The following is a 14,331-nucleotide window of genomic DNA, read 5'->3' as shown; positions in this document are numbered from 1 at the left end:
TTACGTCAGTGGCTACCCAAATGAGTCCCAAGAGAAACGATTTTTATCTCATGTTTACCTGATTTCAAATGGTTCAGCAAATGAACAGATTATCTCAATTTGTTGTCGAGTGTCCTGATGACAGACCTGGCCCAGCTGGGTCACCCAAGGTATTATGCAATGTACCTTATGATGAAGGAGGTATCACTTGCTTTTGGCTGTGTGCTTCATTTTGCTTTTCGGAGAATGACTTTATATCATAAATCATGTCGATATCACATCAAAACTCTTTACAAATGTTATGAATCTTCAACAATTTTAACTATCATTTATACCCCAGTTTATACAGGTCTCCCTATCAAGCCGGGACGCTTCACAATCCAAGTGATCTGATATGTTTGTGACTTCTGTTCTATTTTATTTTCATTTCCGCTGTTGTCAGAATAAATGCGTCATTTATTAATTTCTTAGAGAGTTCATAACGAAAGGTATATGAAATATATTTCAACTCGTTTAGTACAACTTCAAAACAATTTTAAAACATTCCCAATCGATCGTTCATCAATCTGAGATGTTTGTGACTTCTATTTCGTTTCATTTTCTTTTCCGCTGTTGTCAGAATAATGCGTGATGATTTATATTTCTTCTCGGAGAACAGGAGTCCATAACGAAATGTATATCAAATATACTGTATTTTAACTCATTAACACCTCAAAACAATGTTAAAACATGTCCTGGTGATAGATCGTTCATTAATCTGAGATGTTTGTGACTTCTATTATTATAAAATAATCCTTTCCGCCGTTGTCAGAATAGTGCATCATTCATATTTCTTAAAGAGTTCATAGCGAAAGGTATATAAAATATATTTTAACTTGTTAGGACCTCAAAACAATTTAAAAACATTCCAAATCGATCATTCATTAATCTGAGATGTTTGTGACTTCTTTTTTGTTTTATTTTCTTTTCCGCCGTTGTCAGAATAATGCGTGATAAAAATATATTTTTTCTCGGAGAATGGGAGTCCGTAATGAAATATATTTTAACTCATTAACACCTCAAAACACTTTAAAACATGTCCAGACAAAATGAAAAAAAATACCCCTAAATATGATTGAGAATAAACAACTTAACATTCCAATATTTTTGCCGATATCAATTTTAGGTATTGGTGTGCGCAGCCGATTAAAACAGCATTACACTGACTTGACTTTGGATCAAAGCGCAGCGCATGTGAAAATCAAAACATCACGGAAATTTGGCCACCACCAAATCGGCGGGTTTCCGACACGCGTAAGAAAAATCCTGGCGAGAATGCTGGGGCCTGTTGCATGAAAGAGACTTTCGTAGAACCATTCTACGTAAGAACGAGATATCGCTCAACTGTTTCACAAAGCCGATTTGGGCGATACGAAGAATGGTCATTGGAAAGACACCTCCAGACATGTCCTACGTAGGCATGATCTTCTTTGCACACCGCCCGCCATCGTCGGCATTGAGAGAAAATGCGTTTACGGCAAGCCACACTGACATATCACCTTTAAACATTTTTGGCGCCAAGTTATTTTTATATGGGGGCTAGTTGTCATCAATTTCAGGTCGTCTGTTTGCACGGCAAGACGACCAAAAACAGATGTCATTTTAACTTCTCCGGGCATTATGTCCTGGGGTAATGTACATGTAGGCCCAAATATTTTTTTCAATATGTTTTCTTTTATTCTCCGTCCTATCCCCACACCATTTCCATTAAATTTTTTTGAAATATCGAAATGGGCGGCACTATCTCTCTGACCCTCATGCTTTCTCATTATAGATGATTAAACAACATGAAAACAAATTTCTTTAAAAGAAATTATGTAAGGTAAAAAACGTGTTTATAACGTTCAGCAAAAAAAAACACGATACAAAACTAAAACGTTAAACATGGTAAATCATTCATTTATTTTTATTTCATTTTCATTATAATTATTTTTTTTGCTGAGATTAATTTTAATCAATGAAAATTGTCGGATTTGGGCTAACTTGAGATGTGAAACAGTGAAACAAAACAAAAAATCTGCAGTAACAAAATAGCTAATTGAATTTAAGATACAGATTAGGCCTATAGCTTACGAATCCATCACAATTATTACAAATGAAGATAAACTACATGTAGTTCATTAAAGAAAAGATTATGGAAAGTCTATATGAAGAGGCGCATTTTAAATCGTAGGGTAGGCCCCTTTCGGCCCCTATGTAATAATATAGTCTCTATACTCCTCAACTTTAAAATGTTGAACATATATATTTTTTATATTCTTAAACCTTATATTCTAAGCTTCCATAAATTTAGTGATCAACTTTAATGACCAACATTTATGATCATTGTATTTGTAATATTTTGCATTATTTCTGTAAATAGTATTTTTTCCATTGCGGATTGCACACCTCTTTCTATGTTTAAATTGTTATTGCAAAGCACTACTTTATCCACTTGGACATGTTTGCAGCAATGTTCATATTTTCCTTGTCTTCGGTTACTCATCATGCAACTGAGGTATGTTTATACTTTAAACACTCACATTTGTATTTCTTGCGTTATATCTGACAAATAAAATAAATAAATTAGATTTTTCACAGGCAGCCTCTCATATTTTCCATTTTAGTCTCATACAATCAGACACTGTTGATTTTGTTTACTCCATTCAAACCCTATTTTTACCTCAACAGATATTACGCATAATTTGCAAAATCATCATTATATATATGTATTCAATAAAAAATCAGTATATTGAACTAATGAAATGTCGAAATTACTTAGTTAAATCAATTTTTATGTCGGACAAGGGTCTCTTTTGTTGAAATATCAATGAAAGGTGTCTCTAAAAAGGACACCGTGTTCTAAATAAGGGAAATAATGAAAATTTTGATTTTATCCAGTTATGTTTGTGAATCTTTAAAGTTTTTTCTTTTTACCTCATAAATAGGCACTTCAGGTGAAAATTAGGAAAGGCTGTTCCAGCATATTTGATAGGCTCACAATGAGGCTCAATATCTACGATTCACAGGGCTTTTTGTAGACAAAAGAAGATTGCGAAATCTTATTATTCTCTTTGTTTTGGGCATGGCACATTTATAATATTAATACATAGCTTATGGGGAATTGTACAAGCTTTTTATTTAAATCTTAAAGTACTCAGATTGATTTGACATATTGGCATATGATTTCTTTGGTTCAAGGGCAACTACCCCTGGACGATGACCCCCCACCCCGGACAATTCCCCTCACCCCACCCCCCCCCGGGACAACTGCACTGTACCCCTATCCAAAAATCTACACCTAACCTAACCCTATTTCGGGGGTAATTGCCCTGTGGTAGGTTTGTGCACAGGGTAAACATGACTTGATATTGATTTTCTTTGCTTGAGCATTAGAAATTAAGTTTTCAATGAATATGATTTGTAATCAAAGAAAGAGAATTAAAATAATAATCTTAGGATTTCTAGAAAAAAATAAAGAAGATTGATTTCAATTGTCTATTATCTCATTATTGTCTTGTTATTGTGGTCTCAATAAAATTGTTGATATTATTATTGTCTCATCATCGTTTCATTATTGTCCCAATTATTATTATAATTATCATGATAATTATTTTTGTTTCGTTAATATTATTTTCTAAATAATTATTACAATTATAATTACTATCATTATAGTAATTATTGTTATAATTATTTCATAATTATTATTGAAATAATTATTATTGTCTCAATAATTATAAGGCCTTTAATTATAATTATGATTATATTTATAATTATAATTATAATAATTTTTATAATAATAATCATTATTGATGACTTATCAATATTACTGTCTCAGTAATTATTACAATTACAATTACTTTCATTATAATTGTTATCATTACAATTATTTTACAATAATAATTATCATTGTAATAATAGTTATTACTGTCTCAATAATTATGAGGCCTATAATTATAATTATAATAACAAAAAAATATACAACGGCTGAAACATACTGTGTCTGAATACCAAGACTAATCTCAAGCCTAACGCAGTGGGGATGATGTCACCTACAGCTGTTTGTATACGCTCAAAACAACCCTGCTCGATTGGTCGAGTCAGATTCACAAACACCTCATGACACTCAAAACTGAAGCTCATATCCGGTGGCTCTCTACGGACCAAATTTGATTAGAATTTAACAAAATGTTCTCAAATATACAATTTTATTACTGACCGAGTTTATTTACGCTCCATACATCAATTCTACAATCAGTAATAAATAAAACATTATTTGATCCCCTTTTAATTGAAATATATGATTTTATGAAGTCGTCATTCCGAAAAAAAGGTTCTGGGTCCCGTAACACAAAGGTTAGCGATTGATCGTACGCTTGATTTTCACGATTGATAGTACATTGTAGTCAATGGAATCAATCGTAGAAAAATGTTCTACGATCAACTTAAGCTTTGTGTTACGGGCTCCAGGTGACGATGAAGACTAAATTATATATTTCCGATACTATCGTCTATCGATATCAAACGATGTCGCGTACTTGAAAGACAAAATTGCTTTCGTGAAACGGAAAGCGCTGATTTGTCGCCAATCTTCCTATCTCGGAAGAATGGTCCTAGGACGTTCCTACGTATCACTCATCTCGTCATGCAACAGGCTGACAGGCCCCTGGACTCTAACTTTTTAGAATTTTTTAATTTTAGGCTCCCTAAAAAAAATAAAAAATAATTTCAACACTGGTATGATATGGAACTCTTTCCAAATTCTCTCGAAGTCAGCCAGTGCGAAACTGCATTAGCGCCATTTTTTTATGTGACATCGCCGAGTTTCTTTAAATGAGAGTTTCGGCTACGACGAGCTAACAAACGTTTATAGGCGGGTAGGCGGAACCCCAAGTCAGGAGGCGCGCTCGTGATCCCCAGTCACATCCCGCGAAGCCGACGGCAACTCGTGAAACGGCAGCCGCTTGCCGCTGAACCTGCTGAGCGAAGTGAGATTGAGAATATGCAAACAGATCAAAAAAGGCGTTAAACGTAACATTTAACGTAAATATATACACTCTACTTACGTTCCCCTGCAATTATGTATTAGCTGGTATAGTAAATAACTCAATTAATTTCCGTAAGTTAGTTTTGCTGGCTATTCACTTCACGGTGACGGTAAATAATCCAGATTTCCGGCTTCGGGTAGAAGGCAGCAACCAAAAATGAATGCTAAATGAATACTTTGAAAAGAAGGGTACGAAAAGAAGGGCCTATTTGCATTGCCGATTTAAGGCTGGCATTGCGAGAAATAATGATTTTTTTAAGAAAAACAAATATAGGGCCTACCTCAGATCAGTGGGAACGATATACTAGCTTTACAAACAAAAAGAACATGTGGTATCTTGATATTCAAAATCGCTCGGAGCAAGCTTGAGATCCGTCTCATAAAGATATTAAACGTGATAAAGTTGCCGGAGCTGCCAGGCAAGGCATTTCAGCCCTGATTTAATAATTGAATCGTAGGCCGGGGGGGGGTGGTGCCTCCCCAACCCACCAAAAAGGAGGGTATAGGGGAAGGAAAGATAAGAACTCAAGTAAAGAATACCAGGGGAAAAGATAGAAAGAGAAACAAAAGAAGGGAAAGGACGCCGGAGGGGGGCAAAGAAAACGAGGAAATTCAACAAGAAAATATAATCTTAGCATCTACCTTTCCGTATGTGAAACTGCATGTGAAAGGCGAGATTCTTTTGAAAAACAGGTGAGGGTCTTTGTATAAAATATAGGCCTATACCTACATTTTCTTCTTAAGGGAATAAAAGATAAGAAGCCATGCGCTGTGATGAGAAAGCAGGTGACGAGGCCAGCATGCTCCACCGGCAAAAGTGGCCATGCCGTAGCGCGGGGCCCTGGGAACGATTTTTTTTACAGTGCGGGTGCTGATATAAATTTGAAAATAAAAACAAATTAAAAAAAAAGGTTTTCACTACAAAATGGAAATCAAACTGGTTCCGAGAAATTTCAATGAAGAAAAAAAAACCGAAACAAAAACAAAAACAAAAAAGGTTCTTACAAAATGAAGGCCATTTTGGTTACATTTTACAATTTTCACACATATTTCAGAATGGGGGTGCTGCCTATGGAGAATAATACACGCAGCAAAGGAAATCTTTGGGGTGATTCATCACCCCCCAGCACCCTGGCCCGATTCATCACAGGGCCATGCCTTAGCGGCCAGGATAATTAAGGAGCTAGGGAATGGAAAATTGAAGAGAAAACGGACAATTTAAGAAATTCAAGAAAGAGACAGTGCCGAGGAAAGAAAGCGAAGCAGGGGGGTATTTTTAGAAATGTCAGCGAGCTTATTAAATGATGGGGGAAATAATGCAGATCCATGTGGTTCCTTATTGGCGGCTTAAAGAAAAAATTTATTAAAAAAAAGAAAAGGGGTAGGAAATTAAAGAAAAGGTATAATTAGAGTTAGAAAAGTATGCACGAAGAAGAGAAGAGGAAAGAAAAACAAAGCGAAATAAAGGAGGGGTGAAGGTAAATGAACAAAAGGTAAACATGTCGATTTTTAGGTCACTATCAAAACAAAAATTTCGCTTGCTTTTCTCGCTCGCTGCTCGCACCACCCGTTTATTAATGAGATATCATATTGCTTAATTGTCTCGTTTCCAAGTCATAAAGAAATAGTTAATTTCGCGCTTTGCACACTTTTTCCTGTTCATGATTACAAAGTACACGAAATGTCTTGTTTCAGTCCTGAATATTATGTACGCCTATATCCTTTTACTGAATTTGTATAAGAGTCCTAAACAGTCCTTTTAAGGTATAGGTTTATTCATTTTTTCTAATCTACGATTACAAACAGTGCATTTTAGGTCAGTATGTCAACTGTTATAATTCAAGCTCGCACTCCAAGCCAGCATCATTAATTTTGTTAGTATAAGCGTAGTATCTTTTTTTTTTTCCATTAGTGAGATGCATATCGTCTTCATTCTTGAAGTAAACTTTTCTTACACAAGTCAATATATTTCACTCGCATTTATTTTGCTCAATGAGATAAGTGCCGTTTTCGCGCTTCGCGACCGGGTCTGGCAATAATGCGACCATTCAAGAAAAGCGCCCTCTAAATTTCCAGGTCGGGTCCAGTCATAGAGATATAAATTATCTCTGGGTCCATGCAGTTTACCCGACCATTTGCCTATGATTAAAAAAAAACACACCCAATATCGGTAAATTGGACATAAACATTCGTATATTTGACTGATAACTTTCACAAACGTGGTCACATGGGAGCAGCTTCCCCATGTATCGCATAATAAAATATATTTCTGTAAAATTCTTAAAATTCTAATAACTTTCTTAATCTTTGCTGAGTATTCCTCAAAAAACGGTTTCACTAATATTTCTTAAAATAATTTTTATTTGGTATTTTACAACAAACTTTTCTAGATATCGGGCGAATTTTCCCTTTATAAACACCGTTTGAATTGTAATGTATATAGATTTGTTAATGTCATTACCTATTTCTCCCAACACCATAAACGTAGATGGAACAGATGTGTCGGGCAATGCAAATATTGCTGAAGCATTTAATGAATTTTTCATTTCAAATGCTACTAATATTACTAAGGACCTGCAAAGGGATACGTCTCAACAGATAGAAGATGATACAAATGTTGGTTCAATTCACTCTCAATTTGAGCTAGAGTTGATTACTAGAGATTTTGTTTTGAAACAGATTGATAATCTGAGTATAGATAAATCAACTGGGGAAGATCATGTCAGCTGCAAACTTTTAAAGATGACAAAAAATGTTATCGCAGAGTCCCTTTGTGATATTATAAACAAATCCCTTACTACTGGAGTTGTTCCTCGTGAATGGAAAAAGGCTCGGGTAGTACCAATATTTAAATCTGGTGATATGTCTTCGTTGAATAATTACCGCCCAATTTCTATACCAATCGTGAGTAAAATTTTAGAAAGGGCTGTTCACCAACAGCTAAGTGAATTCTTGGACGTGAATGATTTATTACACCCAAATCAATCTGGTTTTCGGCCTATGCATTCAACAACTACTGCCCTTGCAAAACTTGTAAATCAGTGGTCGTTAAATATTGATAACAATTTTATTTCTGGAGTTGCGTTCATAGATCTTCGGAAGGCCTTTGATACCGTGGACCATGAGCTGCTTTTAAAGAAATTAACTTGCATTGGTTGTAGTAAGAGGACTATCACTTGGTTCAAATCATATTTATTTGATCGACAACAAGTAACACAATTCAAAGGAGCCAAATCGCACCCTTCAATCGTCAAATTAGGCGTGCCACAAGGGTCAATTCTAGGTCCCCTTTTATTTTCAATATATGTTAATAGTTTACCTGAATGTATTCATGAAGGTATTATAGATATGTACGCTGACGACACGACACTTACCGTCAGTGCGAATGAAAAAAACTTGTGTCATGATAATAGGTTCTCGTGCTAATCTCAGGAAAATAGATTCTTTCACGATTTCGTTAAACGGTGATTTGATAAATAGAGTTCAATTCACCAAATGCTTAGGAGTTTTGATAGATGAAGAACTGAAATGGTCAAAACAAATTGAAAATGTATGTAAACTTACTCAGAAAAGCATTGGCATAATAAAGAGAGCGAAAAGTTATTTGCCTGTGCAGTCCTTAAAGTTGCTTTATAACAGTTTAGTGTTGCCAAGATTCGATTACTGTTCTGCTGTATGGTCGAATAGATTTCAATCCCATACAATTAAGCTGCAAAAAATTCAGAAGAGGGCTGCAAGAATTATATTGAACAAGACATACGACACACCGTCGGCTGATTTGTTCACAAGTCTTAAATGGATGACACTAGACAAACGATTTGAGCTCAGTCGCGTTTTGATGATATTTAAATGTGTTCATAATTTAGCACCTTCTTACCTTCAGGTAAACTTAACCAATCCAAATGATGTACATGAACATCATACCGGACAGAGAGACAGTGGATATTTACGCGTGCCCAAGTTTCGCACTGATTGTTATAAGTGTAGTCCAATCGTATCTTCAATATTTGAATGGAATAAGCTTGATAATTCAATTAGAACAGCTCCTTCTGTCATTTCATTTAAGAGAATGTTTAAAAGAACTTGTAATTTATAAATAACTTGCGGAACATCCACTGTTGTGCTTATTTTATGATAGCATGACCTTGATGATTTGGTGTATATTATCAGTATTTTCAAGATGTCCTTCTTAATTAATTTGATTTATTGATATTTTATTATACGTCAAACGAGTGCCCGTCTGCGTTTTGTTTGCTGCTAAGTTTGTTAATGTTTCGTTTTACATTCAAATCCTAATGTGAATCTTAATGCTGTAACATTCTGTACATACGTTATGCATTTTGTAAATATGTTTATTGTTATTCAGGGCCCCATGGAAGACCACTACTTATTGGTGAATGGGCTACCCTGTCAAAATATCAGATATAAATAAATAAATAAATAAAATGTTTGGATTGCATGTTATTATTTTTTTTTAATGGCCCCTTTCACTCAACAACTGGGCATTATAGCGTTAATTAGCCCGGTAATCCAATAAGCTTGAGCTATGTGGGGGGGGGGGGGCGGGGGTTAAAGATTGATGCAGAGGTTCGAGCCCTGGTCAAGTATTTCGGGCGGTCGACGGAAGGTCGGTCCGAATATAAGTATAAAACACTTTTCCTGACAGAAAACACAATATTATTCACTGTTTATCGCATGAATGATCGCTAAAGTGTACTAAAAATATCATTCATATATCTGATTGATAAACGTCGATCTGAAAAACAAAATCAAATGAGGAGATTGGTTGCAAAAGGGGTTAGGTCCACTTTGGACCAATCCGAGAAAAATCATGTTTTTTATTCTCACTTATTGCAATATTCTTATGAGAAACTAAATTGTCACGATGTAATATACCCTATCATGTGAACATAAAATTGGGTATAAAAGAAATTTACCTGTATTCAATTTTTTTCTATATATTTTTTCAAAAATTATCATTGTAGACCTAACCCCTTTTGCAAGCAAACTGAAATGAACCCAATCCCTTTTGAATAAAAAATGTGATTTTTCTTTACCAATTTTATTCATGTTTTCATGTGAATTTCAAATTTTCTTTGGTATCATTGGAGCGACTAAAAATATATAGTTTTGAGACAGAAAATAATGAAATTTATGAAAAATGGACCTAACCCCTTTTGACAAATGAGCTCTTCGGAAGAGTTTGGTTGCAAAAAGGGGTTAGGTCCATTCCAAAAAAAATCATTTTTTTATTCTCCCATATTGCAATATTCATATGCGAAACTAAATTTTCATGATACCCTATGAACATAACATTGGGTATAAAAGAAATCTACCTGTCTTCATATTTTGTTAAATATTCCTTTCCAAAAAAATTATCTGCGGATCTAACACCTTTTGCAACCAAACTGAAATGGACCTAACCCCTTTTGAACAAAAAATTAATTTTTCTTTGCAATTTTTGTTCACTTTTTAATGGGAATTTCAACTTTTCTTTGATATCATCTTATAGAGCTACTAAAATCTATACATTGAGACAAAAAAAATTGATGAAAAATGGACCTAACCCCTTTTGCAACTGAGCTCTTCAAAATAATACACATCACACATTTTAACTCCTGTATTATTCGTCTCCAGTCGGTCGTCTACACATTTATCACAATAGTGTTATGAAATAAGGCAGGATCAAGGCGTAGTCTTGCAGACGATTTCTTGGAACTTTTACCTTTAACTAAAAGTTAGACCCACGCACTGATCAACAAATAGGCCTAACTAGTGGGAAAGCATATTAGCAAGGCAACAACTTAGAATAGTCAAACTGACTAGTTTGTCTATATAACATAACAACAACAACTAGCGATATTAACAATAATAATCACCATCATACGCGTATTCGGGGGGGGGGGGCTTTCGGGGCCCGAGCCCTCGGGTAGGCGAAAAAGCGGGCGCCAAAAGAGTAGAAAAGGGGGAGAAAAAAGAGGGAAAGAAGAAGAGAAAAAAAGGGGGAAGAAAGAGAAAGGAAAAAAGAAGAAGAGGGAATCTTGGGGCGCCGAATTGATATTTTACTTAGGGGCGCCGAATTGATGTCCGACCTAAGGGGGCGCCGAATTAGTGTTCGACTTAGGGGCGCCGAATTGATGTTCGACATAGGGGGAGGGGGCGAATTGATGTTCGACATAGGGGGGGGGGGGCACATCATTTATATTCAACCGAGGGGGCGCCAAATCGATGTTCGACCTAGGGGCGCAGAATTGATATTCAACCGAGGAGGGCGCCGATTTGATGTTCAACCGAGGGGGGCGCCGAATTGATATGTTCGACCTAGGGGCGCCGAATTGATGTTCAACCTAGGGGCGCCGAATTGATCTTCAACCTAGGGGGCGCCGAATATATGTTCAACCTAGGGGGCGCCGAATATATGTTATAGGGGCGCCGAATTGAAGTTCGATATATAGGTGGCGCCGAATTTATGTTCGACCTAAGGGGGGGGGCGCTGAATTGATGTCAGCTGTGCCAAATTGATTTTCGAGATAGGGGTTGATGTTCAACCTGGGGGGGTGCACACCGAATTTATGTTCGACAGCATAGGGGGAGCCGAATTGATGTCTGACCTAGGGGGTGCCAAATTGCTGTTGATCGACATAGGGGCGCCCAATAATTGATGTTCAACCTAGGGGCGTCGAATTGATGCTTGACATAGGGGCGCCAATTTGATGTTTGTCCTGGGGCGCCAAATTCATGTTCAACCTAGGGAGGGGCGCCAAATTCATATTCGAACTTTGGAGCTCCAATTTGATGTTTGACCGGGGCCGCCAAATTCATATTTCACATGGGGGGCGCCAAACTTATGTTTGCTCGCATCAAAATTAGTGCTAAGTTAGATGCCCATCCTCTTCATGATTACCAAAAATTTTACGGGTCAGAATATCAAAAAATTTCATCTGGATCTTCGCGCTCTCATCAATTGTTTAGTAAGGTGGCGATCACGGTTGGATAAAGTGCTAAGAATGTCCAACTTTGGGTCGAAAGATTATAAATTTTCAGCTCGCTCTTCGCGCTTGCATAAAATGTTTTGTTATAGATACTCATCCTCTTCATGATTACCAAAAATGCTTACTCGAATATCAAAATTTTAAATCAAAGTAAACAAATATCAGCTAGCGCTTCGCGGTCGTATCAGTTGTTTAGTTATATAATTAACCATCTTGTTCATGATTACCAAAGTGCTTAGAATGTCAAAATTTTAGGTCAGAATTTCATTTTTTTTCAGCTCGCGATTCGCTCTGGCACAATTGCACCCATCCTGTTCATGGTTACAAAAAGTGCTGATAATGTCCAGTTTTGGGTCGGAAATTAAAAAATTGTCAATAAAATGTTGGGATAGATAAAGTGACGATCCTGTTCCGAATGGTTAAATAAAGTGCTTATATGCACAACTTTGGGTCGGAATATAAAAAAAAATAATCTCGCGCTCGCATTAAATGTTGGATACCTATCCTGTTCATGATTACCAATAGTGCTTAGCAGAGGCGTCGATCCTGGGGGGGGGGGGCAGGGGGGCGATCGCCCCACCAATGAAAATATTGGGGGGAGGCAAGCATATCGTTTTGCCCCCCCCCCCATACAATCGGGTACCCAGGATTTCATTTTGGAGGGGGCGGTAAATGCACGCGAAGCATGCCAACACTTACAGAGCGCGCGAAGCGCGCTCCCTAGGCGGTGGGTGCAGGGAGGGGAAGTTCCCCCCTCCCGCGCGAAGCGCGAAGCTTTCGGTGTTTCATAAATTAAAATGAAAAGGAGCCGTCTCTCTTGTCTCTAGTACCTATATCAGCTCCAATTCAGTTGACTATATTGTGATTTTGAACCTTGTTTTCAAAAGTGATTGTGAACGCACAAAAAAGGGATAGAATGGAGGAAATTAAAATAATAATTACCCCGCACAAAGTGCGGAAGCTAAAGCGTTTTATCAAGCTTTTTTTCCAAAGAAAAGGGTCCCGAGTTAAGGGTATTCTCTAAGTTAAAATAAATGCTTCCCTTGGAAAGATCAGATTTGATTACATACAATTTAGCGACAGTGCATATCTTTGACACCCAAAACAGAGAAGAAGGGTATATGCCAGGAGGAAGATATTCCTCCCCGCCCATGAAATTCTGAAATTTCAAAGGGCGGACGTTTCATCAAATGCACATATTTCTAATACTTCATCGGTTTTAATTCAATTGATTTTTTAAGATTATTGAACTTCATTACAAAGAAAATAATGCGCAAAAAGTTGAAACTTCTGTGATTTATTGAAATTAGATAAAAAAAAAGGATGATGACATTTTTTTTTCATTTTGAATGATAAAGAAACTTAAGTGTCATTCAAAATTTCAAACTGAGGGCGCAAAACAAGACAGGAGATGAATGTGCAGGGAAATGAAGTCGAATAGAATTTGATAAAAAAATATGTTGTACTTTTTTTATTTAATACGACACGGATTTATACCATCCTCTTTTTAGATTAGGTACCTGTTTGCCCCCAAATTATGGTTGTTTAGTATAGCTGAAAATCGGGAGAAGTTGCCTATATGGAGGTGACAGCAGAAATTTATATAAAGATTTTACCCGCACAGAAGTTGCGCGATCAATTAAAAAAAAAGAAGATAAATTTATTTATAATTCGGACTAACCTTACTCTAATTCCATGGAGCTATATAAAACATGTCTAATTCCATGCCCTAATGTATACATTTACCCTTTAAATGGCAAGAAACACATATAGCTGAGGTGGAAAAACAGGGTTAGAGAAAGGGTGAGGGGATACAAAGGAGAACTGTAATATTGTCATTTAACCGCGCGCAGCGCGGAAGCAAAATTCATGTATATAAATTTAGAGCAAGAGTGAAGGATTTTCTCTTTTGAGAAAAAAAGAATAAAAAGAAAAACCCACAAAGCTACCTTTCTTCCCTTTCCTCCCTTCGCTTTTTCTTTTCTCCTCTCTCTTTTCCCTTTTTTTTTTTTTTCTTTTTGGAGACGTTTTTTTTTGGGGGGGGCAACCGCCCAAAACGGCCCCCCTGGCTACGCGCCTGCCCCAATAATGCCGCATGTGCAAAAATAAAATAAGATTGTAATGCTACAAAGAAATCAGCAAGGGAGGTTGAGATACACAACTCGTCCTTTATTTTTAATCGTGCTCAAAATGTCTGCTTTTCAGATTGGAATATAACAATTTTCAGCTCGCGCTCGCATCATTTCTGTAGCAAAACCCCATACTTTTCATGATTAAATAGGTGAATAGAATGTC

Source organism: Lytechinus pictus, unplaced genomic scaffold (genome assembly GCF_037042905.1).
Source record: "Lytechinus pictus isolate F3 Inbred unplaced genomic scaffold, Lp3.0 scaffold_19, whole genome shotgun sequence".
Taxonomy (NCBI): Eukaryota; Metazoa; Echinodermata; class Echinoidea; order Temnopleuroida; family Toxopneustidae; genus Lytechinus; species Lytechinus pictus.
This window is presented reverse-complemented; position numbering follows the sequence as displayed.